At 44.1% G+C, this 14,799-nt stretch overlaps 1 protein-coding gene across 2 annotated transcripts in view; it reads left to right on the top strand.

Annotated features, from left to right (window-relative positions):
• The window catches only part of tmem135 (transmembrane protein 135), a 556,007-nt gene that overhangs the window by 31,816 nt on the left and 509,392 nt on the right, over window positions 1-14,799 (top strand). The gene's annotated exons all lie outside the window — the stretch shown is intronic.

The raw sequence follows: 14,799 nt of genomic DNA, 5'->3' as shown, positions 1-14,799 counted from the left end.
ATATACTCACATATTCAATCTATTTCCTTGTATTGGCTATGCTTTTCATTTGTTTTTTGGATGTAGGTATTGTATTACCAAAGTTGGCATTTGCTGCTCATCCTTAGTTTTCTTAACCTGGTGGTGAGGTCCCTTCTTATGCTACTGCACCCTGTGTGTGGTGAAGCTGCTTCCTGTTAGGTAGAGCTTTCCAAGATCATGATCTAATGATGATGAAAGAACAGAAATTTATTTCCATGGCAGGATGCTGTGTAGCTTGCCGGAGAATTTGGATACTCTTGAACTCATGCACCTGTGGTGCTTGCCTTTCTATGGTAATGCCGAGGCTACGCATGACAGCTACCGGAAAGCATTACGTCAACCAGATATCTGAATGTCTGTTCTTCTATTCAAGGTTTTGCCTTTCTTGATTGGGTTGAAGTTTTGTAATTCCAACTGGGAGAGTTACAATTCAGTTCGTATTGTGCTAAGGATAATGTTAATAACGCATTGACAAGTGCTGTCATGAATTTGTAAATTTGGGCAGGTTTAGACAGGTCTAGTTTGAGATTTGGATAGATTTGTACAGATTTGGGGTATGAAAGATGCCAGCACTTGCAGATTAGTGTCTTCGATCTTTAAATAAAATGTAGGTGAGATAATTTGTTTAATTTCAGTTATTTGTGGTTGGTTAAGTTAAAAGTGAGAGAAATGGCTCTTAAGATTGCTAAGGAGGTTCTGGGATTTGAAGATGATTCCAAAAATTGCCAAGAAAGTTGAGAAAGAAGAAAGGCCATACTTTTAGAATTAGCAAACAGGTTAGAATTGGGTTTAACAAGGGACAAAAGGAAAGCTGAAATTGCAATGGTAACTCCCACATACGTTCAAGAGACCACCCACGCCCTTCACCTCCTCCAAGACTTCCGTTTCCCCGGCCCCCAATGCCTCATCTTCACCATAGATATCCAATCCCTCTACACCTCCATCCGCCATAATCGGGGCCTCCAAGCCCTCTGTTTTTTCCTCTCCTGATGTCCCCAGCAGTACCCTTCCACCGACACACTCATTCGTTTGGCCGAACTGGTCTTCACCCTTAACAATTTCTCCTTCGATTCCTCCCACTTTCTCCAGACCAAAGGGGTAGCCATTGGCACATGTATGGCCCCCAGCTAAGCCTGTCTCTTTGTTGGCTACGTAGAACAGTCGATCTTCCGTAATTACACCGGCACCATTCCCCACCTCTTCTCCGCTACATTGATGACTGCATTGGCGCCACCTCGTGCTCCCGCGAGGAGGTTGAGCAATTCATCAACTTCACCAACACATTCCACCCTGACCTTAAATTTACCTGGACCATCTCTGAAACCTCCCTCCCCTTCCTGGACCTCTCCATCTCCATTAATGATGACTGACTTGGCACTGGCATTTTTTACAAACCCACCGACTCCCACAGCTACCTGGATTACACCTCTTCTCACCTCTTGCGAAACTGACATCCCGTATTCCCAATTCCTCTGCCTCCGTCGTATCTGCTCCCAGGAGTTCCACCACAGAACACACCAGATGGCCTCCTTCTTTAGAGACCGCAATTTCCCTTCCCACATGGTTAGAGATGTCCTCCAGTGCATCTCGTCCACATCACACACCTCCGCCCTCCAACCGTAACAAGGACAGAATGCTCCTGGTGCTCACCTTCCACCCTACCAACCTTTGCGTAAACCAAATCATCCACCGATATTTTCGCCACTTCCAAAAAGACCCCACCACCAAGGATATATTTCTCTCCCCACCCCTTTCCACCTTCCGCCCTCTGTGACTACCTGGTCAGGTCCACGCCCCCCTACGACCCACCCTTCCACCCTGGCATCTTCCCCTGCCACTGCAGGAACTGCAAAACCTGCGCCCACACCGTCCCTCACCTCCATCCCAGTTTCTCTGAACATCCACCAATATCATTTATTGTATCCGTTGCTCCCGATGCGGTCTCCTCTACATTGGGGAGACTGGACGCCTCCTAGCAGAGCGCTTTAGGGAACACCTCTGGGACATCCGCACCAATCAACCACACTGCCCTGTGGCCCAACATTTCAACTCCCCCTCCCACTCTGCGAGGGCATGGATGTCCTGGGCCTCCTTCACCGCCGCTCCCTCACCACCAGACGCCTGGAGGAAGAACGCCTCATCTTCTGCCTTGGAACACTTCAACCCCAGGACATCAATGTGGACTTCAACAGTTTCCTCATTTTCCCTTCCCCCACCTCACCCCAGTTCCAAACTTCCAGATCAGCATTGTCCCCATGACTTGTCCTACCTGCCTATCTTCTTTTCCACCTATCCACTCCACCCTCTTCCTTGACCTATCACCATCATCCCCTCCCCCACTCACCTATTGTATTCTATGCTACTTTCTCCCTGCCCCCACCCTCCTCTAGCTTATCTCTCCACCCTTCAGGCTCTCTGCCTTTATTCCTGATGAAGGGCTTTTGCCCGAAACATCGATTTTACTGCTCCTTGGATGCTGCCTGAACTGCTGTGCTCTTCCAGCACCACTAATCCAAAATCTGGTTTCCAGCATCTGCAGTCATTGTTTTTACCTAGCTGAAATTGTAATGGTGTTAGTTAACACTTTAGGTATGTGTATCAGAGAAACAGACAATTGCAGTAGAGTTAGAAAAAGTTAAATTGCAATTGAGGCAAATGGAGTTAGAAGATAAGGAAAGGAAAAGAGCAAGATAGAGAAAAGAAAAAAGATTCTTAGCTGAGCGAAGAAAGAGAGAAGGAAGAGCAACAGAGAGAGAATTTGAACTTCAAAAGTTGCAAATTAGTCAGGAAAGTCAAGTTGACAGGATGGCGATGAAGAGAGATGATAATGATGTATACAACTTTGTTAAAACACTGCCACGTTTTGATGAGAAAGATGTCAAAACCTGCATTTATTTCATTTGAAATATTGGCTCGGCAGATGGAGTGGTCAGAGAACATGTGGGTAATGCTGGTTCAGGCTAAGATGGTAGGTAGAGCTAGTGAGGTATTTGCACTGCTTTCATATGAAGGGTCGAGAGATTGTGCAACTATTGAACAGGGTACTTTGAGTGCTTATGAATTGGTATCAGAAACATGTAGACAGTGGTCCAGAAACATAAAGAAGGAATCAGATCAGACTTATGTTGAGTTCAAAAGAATTAAACATAATGATTTTGATAGATGAGTGAGGGCCTCAAAAATAGAGAAAACATATGAGTCTCTGAGACAGGTTATTCTGCTGAAGGAGTTTAACAATTCACTTCCAGAGATGATAAGAATTCATGTGGATGAACAGAAAGTTCAAGAAGTGAGAAGAGCAGCAGAAATGGAAGATGATAATGCATTAGTAAATTTGATCTTTGGCAAGAATTTCACCCTGTGAGAGACAGAAATTGGGAGAAGGGGAGATCCTGCACTACAAACCAAAGATTAAAGCATACTAGTAATTGGCGAAATAGTTCACCACAGGTTAAAAAGGAAGCCCAAGAGGGTGAAAAGGAGGTGAAAGGCCTCCGGTGTTTCCACTGTGGGAAAGTGGGACACGTAAAGTCACAGTGCTGGTCATTAAAGAAAGGCAGTGTGGGAAAAGATGTGGTAAAAGAGGCAAAGCCAGTGGAATTAGTGAAAGTTGTAAAGGAAATCGCAAGAAAGTCTAGGAACTACAGGAAAGTGCGCAGCCTAGGCAGAGGCTGGGTATTGAGTTAGTGCCTGATCTCTATAAAGACTCTGCCTCTGTGGATAAAGTTTACTCCGAAAGAACAGGGGGAAGAAGAGAAAGAAGTTATAGTTTTGAGAGATACAGGATCTAATCTAATTCTTTGAGAAGGTGACCAAACAGGTAAACGAGAGTATATGGATTTCAGCAAGGTGTTTGATAAGGTTCCCCACAGTAGGCTATTGTACAAAATGCGGAGGGATAGGATTGTGGGAGATATAGCAGTTTGGATCAGTAATTGGATTGCTGAAAGAAGGCAGGGTGGTGGTTGATGGGAAATGTTCATCCTGGAGTCCAGTTACTAATGGTGTACTGGTACCGCAAGGGTCGGTGTTGGGTCCACTGCTGTTCGTCATTTTTATAAATGACCTGGATGAGGGCTAATAAATTTGCAGACTAAAGTCGGTGGAGTTGTGTATAGTGACAAAAGATGTTGTAGGTTACAGAGAGACATAGATAAGCTGCAGAGCTGCGCTGAGAAGTGGCAAATGGTGTTTAATGCAGACTTTGGTTGGAGTAACCGGAATGCAAAGTACTGGGCTAATGGTAAGATTCTTGGTAGTGTAGATGAGCAGAGGGATCTTGGTGTCCATGTACACAGATCCTTGAAAGTTGCCACCCAGGTTAACCAGATTGTTAAGAAGGCATACAGTGTTTTAGCTTTTATTAACAAAGGACTAGAGTTCCGGAACCATGAGGGCATGCTGTAGCTGTACAAAACTTTGGTGCGGCTGCACTTGGAGTATTGTGTATAGTTCTGGTCACCGCGTTATAGGAAGGATGTTGATGCTTTGGAAAGGTTGCAGAGGAGATTTACTAGAATGTTGCCTGGTATGGAGGGAAGGTCTTACAAGGAATGGCTGAGGGACTTGAGGCTGTTTTCATTGGAGAGAAGGTTGAGAGTTGATTTAATAGAGACATATAAGATAATCAGAGGGTTAGATAGGGTGGACACGGAGAACGTTTTTCCAAGTATGGTGACCGCGAGCACGAGATGGCATAGCTTTAAATTGAGGGGTGATTAGATATAGGACAGATGTCAGAGGTAGTTTCTTTAGTCAGAGTAGTAAGGGTATGGAATGCTTTGCCTGCAATGGTAGTAGATTTGCCAACTTTAAGTACATTTAAGTCGTCATTGGACAAGCATATGGACGTACATGGAATAATGTAGTTTAGATGGGCTTCAGATTGGTATGACAGGCAACATCGAGGGCTGAAGGGCCTGTACTGCGCTGTAATGTTCTATGTTCTATAATCAGTCTCTAACAGTAAGAAATGAACATATTTGCGCTCCTTCTGACCTGTGACCCAAGTGAGTGGTAATTTGTGCGCTAGATGGACAGAAATTTATAGCATTCGCCTATTTAAGATCAGTTTGGAGTGCCAATTCAAGATTGGGGAAGTAACAGTGGGAATGATTGACAGAGTGTCAGTTCTAGGAATACAGTTTGTTCTTGGGAATGATTGAGCAGGATCCAAGGTGGGATGACACCCCTTGTTGTGGAGAAGCCAAAGGAAGACCAGGGAACTGAGGAGTTGAAAGAAAAATACCCTGGAATTTTTCCAGATTGTGTAGTACCAAGATCCCACTATCGTACGTCACAGTAAGAAGTAAAATTAAAGAGAAAGATGAAAGAGTTGAGGTTCAGTTAACAGACACCCTGTTTGATGTAATGGTGCAGAAAAAAATCTGAACAGGCACAGAGTTGAGCAGAAGTGTTTCGCCCTGAAAGGGTAATGGATAACAACAGAAAGATGAGACAATAAAAGATATATATATTGATGCTTGCTCAGAAAAGGAATCAGAATGTATTCCTGAGGGTGTTTATCTTAAAGATAGAATCCTAAGACGAAAATGGAGACGATGGCAGGTTAGTGCAGAGGAGAACTGGGCAGAAGTGCACCAGATTGTGTTGCTGGTAGCACATGAATTACCAGTAGGAGGTCACCTAAGTGTGAGGAAGACTAAGGTTAAGTCCAAAAGCACTTTGACTGAACAAGGATGTGGTTTAATTTTGCTGTACATAACACACATGCCAAATGGTAGGTACGCCACAGGGAGTAATAAAACCAAGACCTTTGCCAATTCCTGCATTTGAAGAACCTTTCACGTGGGCCATGATTGATTGTGTAGGTCTCCTCCCTAAAAGTAAAAGTGGAAACCAGTACTTGGTAACCATAATGGATGTGTGTGCCAGATTTCTGGAAGCAATTCCATTATGGAATATTAAGGCAAAACGGGTGATAGAGAAGTTATTAGCTTTCTTCACTGTATTGTTGTCCCATTCCTGCCTCAGTTGAAGCAAAACGCTCAGAGATGCAGTATAATTTTACCTCCTTCATCTTTATTCCGGGCCCTGGAGGGAGACAGAATGATCACCCATGTGTACAGAGACATGAGTTCTCAGTTTTCTCTCAAACAGCAGTTTCTTTATGGATTTTACAGAAATTTGCAAGGAGGAGCATCCAGGTGAAGCGACATACTTATTTATTGGGTGACTGTTACAATCAGCGAGTGTCAATAGTAGAGATTAAGCCATCTGCTGTTACACAATGAATGTTCTTAACCTTCTTAACTGGCTTCACATAATGAATACTTTTCACCTTGTTAACTGACTTCACATACTGAATGCTGCTTCATCTTCTTAAATGGCTTTACATAATGAATGTTTTTCCACCTTGTTAACCCACTACCTTTGCCTCAGCACCTCATTGTTCACTTCAAGTTCTTACCTGATTTGAGCCATGCTCAGCTGAACCTCTTGTTTCACAAAACTCAGAACTTAACTCTTTCCCTGCCTACTTATAACTGATACAAATTCCTGATGTGAGCTACCAAGAGAGATTCAGTCAGACCAAGCGTCTAATTTTACAGTTAAGCTGTTTATGGAAGTCATGGCTATCCTAGGTATACATTGCTTTAAACCCAAGTGCGTACCATCCTGAATCCCAAGAAGCTTTGGAAAGATGGCATCAGACCCTGAAGACCATGTTTTAGATTAGATTACTTACAGTGTGGAAACAGGCCCTTTGGCCCAACAAGTCCACACCGACCCGTCGAAGCGCAACCCACCCATACCCCTACATTTACCCCTTACCTAACACTACGAGCAATTTAGCTTGGCCAATTCACCTGACCCGCACATCTTTGTGACTGTGGGAGGAAACCGGAGCACCCGGAGGAAACCCACGCAGACACAGGGAGAACGTGCAAACTCCACACAGTCAGTCGCTTGAGTCGGGAATTGAACCCAGGTCTCAGGCGCTGTAAGGACATACTGTCAGGATTACCCGAATGATTGGTATTGGAAAGGTATCCCATTCGTGTTGTTTTCCGTTAAAGATGCCCCAAACCAATCTGCTCTGTTTACTCCCTTTGAGTTAATATTCAAACATGAAGTGACAGGGCCTCAGAAATTAATTAAAGAAAAATTGACAGGGCTGAAGTTGGAGACTTTGTTGGAGTCTTATGTTGCAGACTACAAAATGTGCATTTTGTGCATTGTAAGAATGTGATAGCAGATGTCTTATTAAGTATTCAAAGAAAAAAGTATGATTAACTTTGAATGGATACCAATGTTATATATGTGAGCAGAAATTAATATGAACTTAGATTCATGACCTATGTATTTCATTGCAATGGGATTATGAATTCGAAAAAAAGCCATCTTTTCTTTATGATGGCTCATTTTTCTCTTAAGGGGGAGGTGTTATGAAGTTGAAGGCATGTGCAGTACCTTTGAGAGAGTGACTGCTGTTCTGACCATCCTTGGCCTCCTCCATTGCCACAATGATCCAAACCACAGTTTGGAGGAACAACACCTCATTTTCCATTTGGGCAGCCTAGAGACTGGAGGACTCAACATTGAGTTCTCCATTTTTAAATAACCTCCCGCCCAATCCCCCGACTCCCTTGCCAACCCCTCCGTCTCCCTTCCACTCCACCCTGCAACAACCAGATTCATTCCTCCCATTGACCAACCAGGTCTTACCCTCTACCTGTCTTCACCTATCCCCAGTTCACCATCCTGCCCCTGCCCCACTCCCTTTATCTGCAGCTTCTCGTACACCCACCTCCAGTCATGAAGAAGTGTTGCACCTGAAATGTCGACTTCTGCACCTCCTGATGCTGTCTGGCTTGCTGTGTTCTTCTAGCCTCCAGCCTGTCTACTGAGACTTACAAGAACAGTCAGAGTGTAGTGGAAAATTGAAAATATATAACATTTGGCTGTGAAATGGATACCTGAGTTGGTTGCTACTTTGGCAACAATTCGAATTTAACCGATCACTGGGTTAAACACCGTGTTGTAACAACTATGAAGTGCTTTTAGTGGCCCGAGGACGTGACTGGTACTATTTAAATGAAATTAACAAAAAATGAAAAAGAAATGCTAAAGAATATGGGAGAAGTGTAGCATATGGGACTAACTTAATGCCTGTTCAGAGTTAAATGCAGAAACTATAGTAATAATGGGGAAGTCCTTAATTTAAGGAAAAGACACATTAACATCTGTGGTTCATGCTTTAGTGCCTTCCATGTGCTCATGTGGGAGAGTTATAGAAAGGATATTACTAAGATGGAGCGGCTTCAGAAGAGATTTACCAGGATATTGCCAGGTATGGAAGGTTTGAGTTATAAATAAAGACTAGACAGGCTGGGAGTTTTTTCACTGGACTGTAGGAAGTTGAGAGGTGACCTTGCAGAAGTTTTTAAATAATGAGAAGTATAGACAGAGTTAGTGGTAGGATGAGGGATTTTAAGACTAGGGGTCACATTTTTTAAGGTGAGATGAGAAAGATTTTTAGAAAAGCCAAGGGGGAGAGGCAATATTTTTACACAGGGGATGGTTCGCATGTGGAATATACTTCCTGAGGAACTGGTGGATGTGGGTACAATTACAGCATATAAAAGACATTTGGGCAAGTACATAATAGGAAAGATTTGGAGGGATATGAACCTGGAGCAACCGTGAGTATAGTGGATTCTTTCTTGATTATATGTTTTTGGAGATAAGTTTCTTGACTAAACTTAAAATATAAGCCATAGCTATTAATTTAACCTAGGGCAGTATTTGTAGAGGAATAAGACAGTGTTATTTTCTGGGTCTGTAGATTGTGAAGGAGCAAAAATGTCCTTTGCAGTGATATGTACTTATTGTCAGATGTGGGAGTTTAAAGAGAGTTTAAGGGTTACTGCAGATTATATCTGCCATAAATGCTGTTGGATGCGAATTTTATCAGATCGAGTGGATCGGTTGGGGAGACAGGTAGAAGCGATGAGGAATTTGCAACAGCAACAGTATGTGATGGATGGCAGTTATAGGAAGGGGGGAAAGTCTCAGATACAATCACATGGGTTAACTCCAGGAAGGGTGAGAGAGGTCGGCACCTAGGGCAGGAGTCTTTTGTGGATATACCCATTTCAAACAGATATGCTGTTTTGGAAAATGTAGTGGGTGATGGATTCTCAGGGGAACGTAGCACAAACAGCCAAGTTTCTGATATTGAGACTGGCTCTAATGTAACGAGGGGTACGTCGGCTTCCAAGAGATTAATTGTGTTAGGGGATTCTGTAGTCAGAGGTACAGACAGACGTTTCTGTGGTCAGCAGAGAAAAAGTAGAATGGTGCGTTGTTTCCCCGGTGCCAGGATCAAGGATGTCTCAGAGAGGGTGCAGAATCTTCTCACTGGGGAGAGGGGCCAGCAGGAGGTCATTGTTCACATTGGAGCCAACGGCATTGGGAGGGAAAAGGTTGAGACTCTGAAGGGAGATTAGAGAGTTAGGCAGAAATTTAAAACGAGGTCCTCAAGGATAGTAATATCTGGATTACTACCAGTGCTACGAGCTAGTGAGGGCAGGAATAGGAGGATAGAGCAGATGAATGCATGGCTGAGGAGCTGGTGTATGGGAGAAGGATTCACACTTTTGCATCATTGGAATCTCTTTTGGGGTAGAAGTGACCTGTACAAGAAGGACGGATTGCATCTAAATTGGAAGGGGACTAATATACTGGCAGGGAAATTTGCTGGAACTGCTTGGGAGGATTAAAACTGGTGGGGGAGTGTGAGACCCAGGTAGATAGTGAGGAAAGAGATCAATCTGAGACGGGTACAGCTGAGAACAGAAGTGAGTCAAACAGGCAGGGACAAGGTAAGACCCATAAATTAACCTGCATTTATTTCAATGCAAAGGGCCTAACAGGGAAGGCAGATGAACTCCGGGCATGGTTAGGAACATGGGACTGGGATATCATAGCAATTACGGAAACATGGCTCAGGGCTAGACAGGACTGGCAGCTTAATGTTCCAGGATACAAATACTACAGGAAGGATAGAAAGGGAGGCAGGAGAGGAGGGAGAGTGACATTTTTGATAAGGGATAGCATTGCAGCTGTGCTGAGGGAGGATATTCCCGGAAATACATTCAGGGTGGAACTGAGAAATAAGAAAGGGATGATCACCTTATTGGGATTATATATAGACTCCCAATAGTCAGTGGGAAATTGAGAAACAAACTTGTAAGGAGATCCCAGCTATCTGTAAGAATAATAGGATAGTTATGATAGGGGATTTTAACTTTCCGAACATTGACTGGGACTGCCATGGTGTTAAAAGTTTAGATGGAGAGGAATTTCTTAAGTGCATACAAGACAACTTTTTGAGTCAGTATGTGGATGTACCTACTAGAGAAGGTGCAAATCTTGACCTACTCTTGGGAAATAAGGCAGGGCAGGCGACTGAGGTGTCAGTGGGGGAGCACTTTGTGGCCAGCGACCATAATTCTATTTGTTTTAAAATAGCGATGGAAAAGGATAGACCAGACCTAAAAGTTGAAGTTCTAAATTGGAGAAAGGCAAATTTTGACGGTATTAGGCAAGAACCTTCGAAGGCTGATTTGGAGGCAGATGTTCACAGGTAAAGGGACGGCTGGAAAGTGGGAAGCCTTCAGAAATGAGATCACAAGAATCCACCGAAAGTATATTCTTGTCAGGGTGAAAGGGAAGGCCGGTTGGTATAGGGAATGCTGGATAACTAAAGAAATTGAGGGTTTGATTAAGAAAAAGAAGGAAGCATATGGCAGGTACAGACAGGATAGATCGAGTGAATCCTTAGAATAGTATAAAGAAAGTAGGAGTATACTTAAGAGGGAAATCAGGAGGGCAAAACGGGGACACGAGATAGCCTTGGCAGATAAAAACCCTTTGGATTCTCCTTAATTTTACAAATATATTTAGGACAAAAGGGTAACTAGGGAGAGAACATGGCCCCTCAGAGGTCAGCAAGGTGGCCTTTGTGAAGAGCCACAGAAAATGGAGGAGATACTAAATGAATATTTTGCATCAGTATTTACTGTGGAAAAGGATATGGAAGATATAGACTGTAGGGAAATAGATGGTGACATCTTGCAAAATGTCCAGATTACAGAGCAGGAAGTGCTGGATGTCTTGAAACGGTTAAAGTGGATAAATCCCCAGGCCCTGATCAGGTGTACCCGAGAACTCTGTGGGAAGCTAGAGAAGTGATTGCTGGGCTCTTGATGAGATATTTGTATCATCGATAGTCACAGGTGAGGTGCCGGAAGACCTGGAGGTTGGCAAATGTGGTGCCACTATTTAAGAAGGGCAGTAAAGACAAGGCAGGGAACTATAGACCAGTGAGCCTGACCTCAGTGGTGGGCAAGTTGTTGGAGGGAATCCTGAGGGACAAGATGTACCTGTATTTGGAAAGGGAAGGACTGATGAGGGATAGTCAACATGGCTTTGTGTGTGGGAAATCATGTCTCACAAACTTGATTGAGGTTTTTGAAGAAGTAACAAAGAGGATTGATGAGGGCAGAGCAGTAGATGTGATCTATATGGACTTCAGTAAGGCGTTTGACAAGGTTCCCCATGGGAGACTGATTAGCAAGGTTAGATCTCATGGAATACAGGAAGAACTAGCCATTTGGATACTGAACTAGCTCAAAGGTAGAAGACAGAGGGTGGTGTTGGCGGGTTGTTTTTTAGACTGGAGGCCTGTGACCAGTGGAGTGCCACAAGGATCGATGCTGGGTCCTCTACTTTTTGTCATTTACATAAATGATTTGGATGCGAGCATAAGAGGTACAGTTAGTATGTTTGCAGATGACACCAAAATTGGAGGTGTAGTGGACAGCGATGAGGGTTACCTCAGATTACAACAGGATCTGGGCCAGATGGGCCAATGGGCTGAGAAGTGGCAGATGGAGTTTAATTCAGATAAATGCGAGGTGCTGCATTTTGGCAAAGCAATTCTTAGCAAGAATTATACACTTAATGGTGAGGTCGTAGGGAGTGTTGCTGAACAAAGAGACTTTGGAGTGCAGGTTCGTAGCTCCTTGAAAGTGGGGTTGCGGGTAGATAGGATAGTGAAGAAGGTGTTTGGTATGCTTTCCTTTATTGGTCAGAGTATTGAGTACAGGAGTTGGGAGGTCATGTTGCGGCTGTACAGGACATTGGTTAGGCCACTGTTGGAATATTGCGTGCAATTCTGGTCTCCTTCCTATCGGAAAGATGTTGTGAAACTTGAAAGGGTTCAGAAAAGAATTACAAGGATGTTGCCAGGGTTGGAAGATCTGAGCTACAGGGAGAGGCTGAACAGGCTGGGGCTGTTTTCCCTGGAGTATCGGAGACTGAGGGGTGACCTTATAGAGGTTTACAAAAAATTGAGGGGCATGAGTAGGATAAATAGTCAACGTATTTTCCCTGGGATGGGAGAGTCCAGAACTAGAGGGCATAGGTTTAAGGTGAGAGGGGAAAGATATATAAGAGACCTAAGGGGCAACGTTTTCACACAGAGGGTGGTGCGTGTATGGAATGAGCTGCCAGAAGATGTGGTGGAGGCTGGTACAATTGCAACATTTTAAGAGGCATTTTGATGGGTATATGAATAGGAAGGGTGTGGAGGGATATGGGCCAGGTGCTGGCAGGTGGGCATAGATTGGGTCGGGATATCTGGTCGGCATGGATAGTTTGAACCGAAGGGTCTGTTTCCATGCAGTACAACTCTGACTCTAGGTTGGACTAGTTTAGTTGGGAATACGTTCTGCATGGAATGGTTGGACTGAAGTGTCTGTTTCTGTGCTGTCTGACTCTGGCTCTATTTAGTGGAATGTGTGCAAATTACTTTGAAGAAGGGCTAGGCAAAACCAATTGTGGTTCATATTGGAAGATGCAACATTATATGTTTTTATAAGATTACTTTTCTTGATTCTAGTGAGTAAGGGGCCTAATCTGTTTGATATTTCTTCACAAAGAAGTTCCGTGAAATGAGAAAACCGCTTTTTGAGTCCTTTCTGAGCTGCTTCTAATGCAAGTGTGGCTGTCTTTGAGTCACATGACCAAAACTGCACACTCTATTCTAGATGTGGTCTTACTAATGCCCTGTACCTGGGGCAAAGTTTCCTTATTTTTGTACGCTCAAATCCTTTCCTTAAAGTCCAGTATTCTATATCCCTTCCTAATAGCAGCAAACACTTCATTAACTGGCACTTCTGGGTCCAGGAGTGTATCAGTTGATCACATGTTCTGGTTGATGGGTCCACATAACTGATATAAAAGCACACACTAAGTAATAGAAATGTAATGCAGAGCATATGATCATCACTGTTATACTTTAATAAAGTGATTTATGTTGTAAATAATGCAACATTGCCTTAAATAAAAGTTACTGGCAGAGAGCCTTCTCACTCACACCCTCAACTGGTTACTTGGACATTACGAGAATCACGGTAAATACAGTAAACTTCCACGATTCTTTGGTGTACAGTTGTTGACTGTTTATGGAGCGTGCTGGTTCATAAGGTGCTGGCTGAAAGAAAGTTTGATGAATTTCCCAGAATTACATGCTAGCTTTTTGTGATTCATGTACAAGGGCTGCGGGGTGTCTCAGTGGTTAGCACTGCTGCCTCAGCACGAGGGACCTGGGTTCGATTCCAGCCTCGGATGACTGTCTGTGTGGGGTTTGCACATTCTCTCCATGTCTGCATGGGTTTCCTCTGGCTGCTCCAATTTCCTCCCACAATCCAAAGATGTGCAGATTAGGTGAATTGGCTATGCTAAATTGCCCGTAGTGTTCAGGGATGTATAGGTTAGGTGAATTAGTTTGGTAAATGTAGAGTAATAGGGTAGGGGAATGGGACTGGGCAGGTGACTATTTGGTGGGTTGGTGTGGAAATGGCCTGATTCCATACTGTAGAGATTCATGAAATGAGGATCCCCAGCCCTTCCGCCCTTCCGTACTGCAGCATTCTGTAGTCTGTCTATATTTAAATAATAATTTGTTTTTCTGCTCTTGCTACTGAAATAGCCACCCTCACATTTTCTAATTGTATTCCATCTGCCAAACTTCTATCTACTCCCTTAACTTATCTGTGTATCTTTGCAAACTCTTTGTATCCTTCTCATAGCTTGCTCTCCTTTTTTTAAAATTCCGACCTATTTGTGCATAGTCTACACATTTGGCTGCAATACAGAGGAACCTCGATTATCTGAACAAGATGGGTAGGCACTATTTCGTTTGGATAATTGATTATTCGGTCAATTGATTCCATGCCGCCCCTCTGGAACCTGAAGTTTCCTTTTTCCTTACTCTGCCTGCCTTGCTCCCTCTCTGTGTCTCAGGGTTGGTTTCTAAGCAGACACACACTTATGCGTAAGGGACTTGCTGCATTGCTGAAGACCCTCCCACCAATCAGTTCCAATGGGATTGACACAGCGAGCACTTGCTATGTCCACTGCCCATTCAGGAGACTAGGCAGCAGCACACCGCGTGCGAGCCTCTGCCCCCACACCCCCATCCGCCCCGCCGCAACCCCCCCCCCCCCAAGCCCCATCCAAACTCGCCCCTCTGTCCACTCCTACCCTGGCCCCCAACCCTGTCTGCCTCTGGCCCTGTCAACTCCCGTCCGCCACCGGCTCCACCCTATCTCAGTGGCAGCCGGGCTAGACAACAACAGCAAGACAGCTGCTGCCTTTCACGGTTGAGTCTCAAAATAACGCACACATGCAGATGTGCACACTTTATACTGCAACATTTTGACAAGTCCCACCTTTGCCCTGTAC

Source organism: Hemiscyllium ocellatum, chromosome 6 (genome assembly GCF_020745735.1).
Source record: "Hemiscyllium ocellatum isolate sHemOce1 chromosome 6, sHemOce1.pat.X.cur, whole genome shotgun sequence".
Classification (NCBI taxonomy): domain Eukaryota; kingdom Metazoa; phylum Chordata; class Chondrichthyes; order Orectolobiformes; family Hemiscylliidae; genus Hemiscyllium; species Hemiscyllium ocellatum.
The sequence above is the reverse complement of the archived record's forward strand: the minus strand, read 5'-3'. Positions and strand labels throughout refer to the sequence as shown.